Source organism: Triticum aestivum, chromosome 3B, assembly GCF_018294505.1.
Source record: "Triticum aestivum cultivar Chinese Spring chromosome 3B, IWGSC CS RefSeq v2.1, whole genome shotgun sequence".
In the NCBI taxonomy this organism is placed as follows: Eukaryota; Viridiplantae; Streptophyta; class Magnoliopsida; order Poales; family Poaceae; genus Triticum; species Triticum aestivum.
Window position 1 is genome coordinate 620586420 of NC_057801.1, and position 7933 is coordinate 620594352.

Consider the following 7933-nt stretch of genomic DNA (forward strand, 5'->3'; position numbering starts at 1 on the left):
GTTTTGTCATCCATTTGCCAGATTTCATAAAATGTGGCAATTGCTAACATGCTTCGAACAGACTTAAGCATCGATACGAGTGAGAAAATCTCATCGTATTCAACACCTTGAACTTGTCGAAAACCTTTCGCAACAAGTCGAGCTTAGTAGATAGTAACACTACTATCAGTGTCCGTCTTTCTCTTGAAGATCCATTTATTTAACTTGGCTTGCTGATCATTGAGCAAGTCAACCAAAGTCCATACTTTGTTCTCATACATGGATCCTATCTCAGATTTTATGGCCTCAAGCCATTTCACGGAACCTGGGCTCATCATCGCTTCCTCATAGTTCATAGGTTCATCATGGTCTAGTAACATGACTTCCAGAACTAGATTACCATAGCACTCTGGTGCGGATCTTACTCTGGAAGACCTACGAGGTTTGGTAGCAACTTGATCTGAAGTTTCATGATCATCATCATTAACTTCCTCACTAATTGGTGTAGGAATCATTGGAACTGATTTCTGTGATGAACTACTTTCCAATAAGGGAGAAGGTACCATTACCTCATCAAGTTCTACTTTCCTCCCACTCACTTCTTTTGAGAGAAACTTCTTCTCTAGAAAGGATCCATCTTAGCAACGAATAACTTGCCTTCGGATCTGTGATAGAAGGTGTACCCAATAGTTACCTTTGGGTATTCTATGAAGATGCACTTCTCCGATTTGGGTTCGAGCTTATCAGGTTGAAACTTTTTCACATAAGCATCGCAGCCCAAGCTTTAAGAAACGACAACTTTGGTTTCTTGCCAAACCTCAGTTCATAAGGCGTCGTCTCAACGGATTTTGATGGTGCCCTATTTAAAGTGAATGCAGTTGTCTCTAATGCATAACCCCATAATGATAGTGGTAAATTGATAAGAGACATTATAGATCGCACCATATCCAATAAAGTGCGGTTACGACGTTCGGAAACACCATAACGCTGTGGTGTTCTATGTGGCGTGATCTATGAAACTATTCCACATTGTTTTATATGAAGGCCAAACTCGTAACTCAAATATTCTTCTCCACGATCAGATCATAGAAACTTTATTTTCTTGTTACGATGATTCTTCACTGAACTCTGAATTTCTTTGAACATTTCAAATGTTTCAGACTTGTGTTTTATTAAGTAGATATACCCATATCTGCTCAAATCATCTGTGAAGGTCAGAAAATAACGATACTCGCCACGAGCATCAACACTCATTGGATCGCATACATCAGTATGTATTATTTCCAATAAATGAGTAGCTCGTTCCATTGTTCCGAAGAACGGAGTTTTAGTCATCTTACCCAAAAGGCACGGTTCGCAAGTACCAAATGATTCATAAATCAAGTGATTCCAGAAGTCCATCAGTATGGAGTTTCTTCATGCGCTTTACACCAATATGACCCAAACGGCAGTGCCACAAATAAGTTGCACTATCATTATCAACTTTGCATCTTTTGGCATCAATATTATGAATATGTGTATCACTATGATCGAGATCCAACAAACTATTTTCATTGGGTGTATGACCATTGAAGGCTTTATTCATGTAAACAGAATAACAATTATTCTCTGACTTTAATTTAATAGTCGTATTGCAATAAACATGATCAAATCATATTCATGCTCAACGCAAATGCCAAATAACATTTATTTAGGTTCTACACTAATCTCGAAAGTGTAGGGAGAGTGTGATGATGATCATATCAATCTTAGAACTACTTCCAACACACATCATCGCTTCACCCTCAACTAGTCTCTGTTTATTCTGTAACTCCTGTTTCGAGTTACTAATATTTAGCAACCGGACAAGTATCAAATACTCAGGGGCTACTATAAACACTAGTAAAGTACACATCAATAACATGTATATCAAATATACCCTTGTTCACTTTGCCATCCTTCTGATCCACCAAATATTCAGGGCATTTCCGCTTCTAGTGACTATTTCCTTTGCAGTATAATCACTCAGTTTCAGGCTTTGGTCCAGCTTTGGGCTTCTTCGCGGGAGTGACAACTTGCTTGCCATTCTACTTGAAGTTCCCTTTATTTTCCTTTGCCCTTTTCTTGAAACTAGTGGTCTTGTCAATCATCAACACTTGATGCTCTTTTCTTGATTTCTACCTTCGTCGATTTCAGCATCACGAAGAGCTCGGGAATCGTTTTCGTCATCCCTTGCATTATAGTTCATCAAGAAGTTCCAGTAACTTGGTGATGGTGACTAGAGAACTCTGCCAATCACTATCTTATCTGGAAGATTAACTCCCGCTTGATTCAAGCGATTGTAGTACTCAGACAATCTAAGTACTTGCTCACTAGTTGAGCAATTCTCCTCCATCTTTTAGGCGAAGTATTTGTCAGAGGTCTCATACCTCTTGACACGGGCATGAGTCTGAAATACCAATTTCATCTCTTGAAACATCTTATATGTTCCATGACGTTTCAAAAATGTTTTTGTAGTCCCAGTTCTAAGCCATAAAGCATGGTGCACAAAACTATCAAGTAGTCATCATATTGATGTCACACCCTAGCTAGTTCATGCATTAGAGTGTTGCATCATGTTTATTCTTTCATCAGAAACCTGAAATGGGGATGACAGAACCCCCAGCCCCCTCTGAAACCAACTAGGGTTTACTAAAAACCTTTTTCAATGAACCTGAAATGCCCTTCTAAAATGCCCATCATTTTTTGTCTTGGTTCAGAACCTCTGCCAAAAGTGATGCACATTTTCCTAGGTCATCTTAGGGTCTTTGAATTAAATCATAGATATTTGAATTTGGGCATTTAAAATTATATAAAATATTCAGATGCTCAAATATCTCCAAACTAAAATGTTTCATGTTGGAAATAATCCAACTATGGACCGGGAGTAGTTTGGTGATTTTAGGAGTTGCCTAAGTATTTTTAATAAGTCAACAAAGTTGCAGAAATATTAAAAAAACAGAAAACAGTAGAAATAACAAAAAACCTTACCTGGCGCCCAGCACCCGGCCCACCTGCCGGCCCAGCCCAGCGCCGCGCCAGCGAGCTGCTTGCCGGCCAGGCAGGCAGGCAGGTGCTCGACGGCGAGCACCGCATGGGTGCCACGCACCTGCTCGCCGCCTCGCCGCTCCACTCGCCCGGCTAACGTCGTGGATCACTCCCCCTCTCTCCCCCGAACCCCCCAGACACCCCCTCTCCTCTCCAGCTCCTCCCCCTCGCGCCCCCCAGCCATGGCCGACGCCACCGCCGCCGTGCCTACGTCGTAGCCGCGCTCCCCGCCGTCCGTGCGTCTTCTCGTCGTGTCCAGGAGCTCCGCCGCCGTCCACTTCATCGAGCTAGCCGAGCCCCGTGTGCTCGTGCGGCCCGAGTCCACCGCACCGACCTCGCCCGAGTCCGCCGTCGCCGGAGATCCCCTTCAACGCCGTCGCCGCCTCAGCTCGTCCCCGACCCCGCCGGTGGCCTCTACGGGTGCGCTGTGAGCCTAGCTACCCCTCCTACCCTCCCTCTCTCGTTCCCGAGCCGTGTAGCCTCCGCACGAAGACCACCCGCACCCACCGCCGTGGATCTCGTCGCCGACGTGCTCCCGGCCATCCTCCGGCCACTCCACGGTGTCCAACGCACTCCCCACGCTGCGTTGGGTCCAACCGTGCACTCCCCGCACCTCACCGACCCCTCTAGCGTAAAGTTCGCCCTCGGCCGAACTCCCGTGGCCGCCAAAGTCGTCGCCGGCGCCAACTCCGGCCACCCCGACCCCAACGGACTCCACCAAGAGCTGCGGCTCCTCCTCAGCTCCACTCCGATGGCCTCCACGACTCGTTTGGTTGCCGGAACGGCCAAAACCACTTCCGCCGCCGCGTCGGGCTCGCCGGCGGCTAAACGCCGATGCAGCCGACCCGGGTTTGACCACGGGTGGGCCCTGGTTGACTCTCCTGAGTCAATGACAGGTGGGGCCCAGCCCTGTTAATTAAATAGGTTTAGTTTAATTAAACTTTAACTAATCTAATCACACTGACACGCGGGACCCACTGTCAGGTTTGACCCAGACCGTGTCCTGTTGACCTGCTGATGTCACACTGATGTCAGGCTGACGCAGTAATTGATTTTCTGGATTTAATCTAATATTGGAAATTCCAGAATATAGTTTAAACTTCAAAAATTCATAACTTTTAATCTGTAACTCCAAATCAGACAAGTTATATATGAAAAATGATCAGAAAAATCCAATCTATCCATCTGTACTATTTTCATGCATGATTAAACAAGTTAACTTGATGTTTAATGCAGAACAAGATAAAACACTTTAAAGGGCCATGTATGAGTTTGAAATTTGAATCTTTGGTTCAAATTGGTTCAAACCCTTCTGGTCTTAGTTGCATTAGCCCAACACACTCATATTGCCATGTTTCATGCATGCATCATATTGTCGCACATTGTTTGGTGATGGTTGTGTATCGGTGTTCTTTGCGGCAGGTTCTGCCTCCGAGGAGTACCGTGATTACCCTAACGAAGAACCGTATCAGTGCATCGAACCATGAGGCAAGCAACCAACCATTTGATCATATCGATACAATCCCATGTTCTCGCTCCTGCTCTCTTTTACTGCATTAAGACAACGCGTTTCAAACTGCTGTGTGCTACGGTAGTTGAACCCACTTCCTCTGCATGACCTGTCATTGCCACAGTAACTAGATGAAACCCACTAGCATGTGTAGGATTTGATTGGGCCATATGTATGTGTTGTTCCTACCTTGCTATGCCTGCTATGCTTAGAGTCGTGTCAGGTCTGGTTCATCTGGGTGATGGGCTAGAGTGAAATGATTATGTCAGTAATGAGAGTGGTGTGGTGAACACGATTTGGTAAAGGTATCGATGAGAGGCCATGTAGGAGTACATGGTGGGTTGTTTCATTGAAGCCGACCTTAAGCACTGAGATCTGTATGTGTGATTTAAGCTACAGCTACTACCATGCATTGGGCCCTGAAATATGACCCCGCTCGACTTCTTATTCACCCTAGTTCTCTGTCCAGGAGTTGCAAGTAGTTTCTGGTGTTTGTAGCCTACTGGAGGCCGTGGACAGCGCTGACCGTAGGGGTGGGCTGTGATGCGGTAGGTACGTGGCCGGGAATACCGGGCACCCGTTAGGTGTCACGGAACCCTGTACACATCGTTCGGGGCCGTATGGGAAACCTCGGCCGGACTCCCTGCGGATGGAACCTGGATAGGCGATAATCACAACGTAGCTCAATTTTTTCGTAATTTTCCCAAATTAGGATGACAAGTGTAGTGTTCAAAACTGCATCTACGCACTGCACCAAAAGAAATGTTTTTAGTATTTTTTTCTCACATGATCACCTGCATCATTTTTATGTTGTACTACTATAGTAGCCTAGGCTAGTCATAGTGGAAAGTAACTTAGACTACTCCAGTAACTCTATGGTTTCCCTAAGAGCAAGTACTACCTCCGTCCTGGTTTACTCTTCCAATTTTGTAGTATCAAAATTTGACCATAGATTTAACTGACAAAATGTTAATGCATGTCACTAAGAACTATATTGTTGGATTCGTATTTGAACATAATTTCAAATGGTGTAATTTTTAGTGACATGCATTGGCATTTTCTTAGGTAAATCTATGGTCAAAATTTTATACTAAATACGAGGTAGTATTCCCTCCGTCCCAAAATTCTTGTCTTACATTTGTTTAGATACGGATGTATCTAACACTAAAATGTAACTAGATACATCCGTATTTAGACAAATTTAAGACAAGAATTTTGGGACGGAGGGAGTACAAAAGTGGGCTATGTAGGCCAAAACATGTGCCAAATTCACTTGTGATGCATTTGGCGTCGATGCCCCTCCATTGCTCACCTGGTGCCCCAATCTGGATCACCTACTTTGCTCAGGTGCCAAATTAACTCGCGCAATGAAAAAACACTACGTGGAGAGAGAGAGGACTGAGGCAATAAAAAAACACTTGTTTGGGAGAGTGAGAGGCTGGTGTAGTTGGTTTGATTGATTTGTTTATACATGTGGGTCTGTGTGCACAGCGGTGCCAACTCTCTCACATCACGAGAGCGGTGCCACAATCTTTTGATTTGACATCGATGCGTATTATGTGGTATACTTTTGTGAAATATGGCATCGGCCACATAGTGGAAGGCAACAAATGCCCAAGCTCTTCACATGCTCCTAGTTAAATGAGAGGAAACAGAAAGAAAGAGAGAGAGAGAGAGAGAGAGAGAGAGAGAGAGAGAAGAGAGAGAGAGAGATAGTGAAAAAATATCACTAGCCAACCAACCCTATCATATGAGCGAATGATATTGGTACCTCTTGATGACACAGCAATCTTATACAGCCAGCTGCTCTAATATGTTCTCTTCTTTTGCAGATAAAAAAAGACCCGAAAGTGAAAAATGTGCTGCACTATAACAATCTCATCGAATGCCTTGATCTCCATCTTATAGAAATTGATTTGATCGACTACCGAGGCAGCACATCTGAGATTAAATTGGCCAGGTTCTTTATTCTGGAGGCAAGTGTGCTCAAGGTAATGAGGTTTGGCGTTCTCTGGCGCAACAATGAATAGTGTGCTGATCACCGCAAGCGTCTAAGCCTAAATGACAAAGTCTCCGCAGAAGCTGAATTTGTTTTTGAAACATCAAGTGGCCAGAGACTCGAAAACTTATTTGCCCATTAGTGACTTGTCAGGGCGGTGGATTTTAGTTTGTACGATAATGTTGCATCCACCTAAAGTAACGGAAGTTCTTACGTAAACTTCCTAGTAATTCCCTCTTCGTAGGTGGAGCATTACTCCTAACATTTGTAATATCAGTTTGAAACTTGTAATATTGCCGTGTCCTATTTCTGCATTTTCAAAATCCTGCAAATCAAACAGGTCCTGAGTTGGTGATGATGTTGTGCCTCCCATCTTTCACCAATAGCCGTTGGATCTAGATCTGACGCATACAAACCAAGCTTCTCCATTTTTGCAAAAAGATGCCCGCACTTGTTCCCTATTTACAAACAACTCCTTATCTCTCACAGTCAGCCTTATCTCCTCCCCACCACATCTAGAAGGCCGTGGAAAAATCTGGCGTGATGGCCGCTGCCGGTGCCGTCCACCCCCAATCTTGGTGTTCGGTGCAATGCACGGGCATCTACGCACGGGAAATTATGTCGAACAGGGCTAGTTGTAAGCAAGCTAGCTCTACAACCATGATGATAGTGACTGCATACGGTGAGGCTAACTATGGTATGCCGAACACGGCGCCTATACTCAGGTGTCATCTCTGGCGCAGGGTCTTGTCACTTCACTGTGAGGAGCAGCACGTAATAATTTGACCAACAGGTAGTACAGTGCTAGTACTTCTACTACTACATCGGTAGTACTACTACTAGTACTAGTAGCACCACCGTCTGGATTTAGGAGTACTACCATGTCCATCTGGATTTTAGTATTTGACTAGCAATATCTAGTAATGCATGTCACAAAAAATGTACTACTCCCTCTGTAAATAAATACATGGTGTTTTATTCCTATCTGCGAGAGAACTTAATGTCTTTTTGCTAACTAGAGTACTAATAGGATTACATGCAATGAACTAAACACTGCATGTCATGTTTGGTAGTCTCAAGTCATTGAAAGCATGCACGGCCCACATCTCTCATTGGTTGATATGTCACGAAATAAGAAACGAGGAGGGAGTTAATGCACCGTGCCTAAGTGTTTTGGGATTATTTGGTTTTCGTAAGGTGACTGACATAACATTTTTGTTTACATGCATTAACATTTTATTAGTTAAATCAAAGGTCAAAATTTGGCGCAAAATGCAAAGGGGACCAATAAACCAGTAAACATCAAACTTCTCTCGTTTGGCCCCAACTAGAGGTCCGGTGAGATGACTATACTGCACCGGCACGGAGGGGGACGCAGC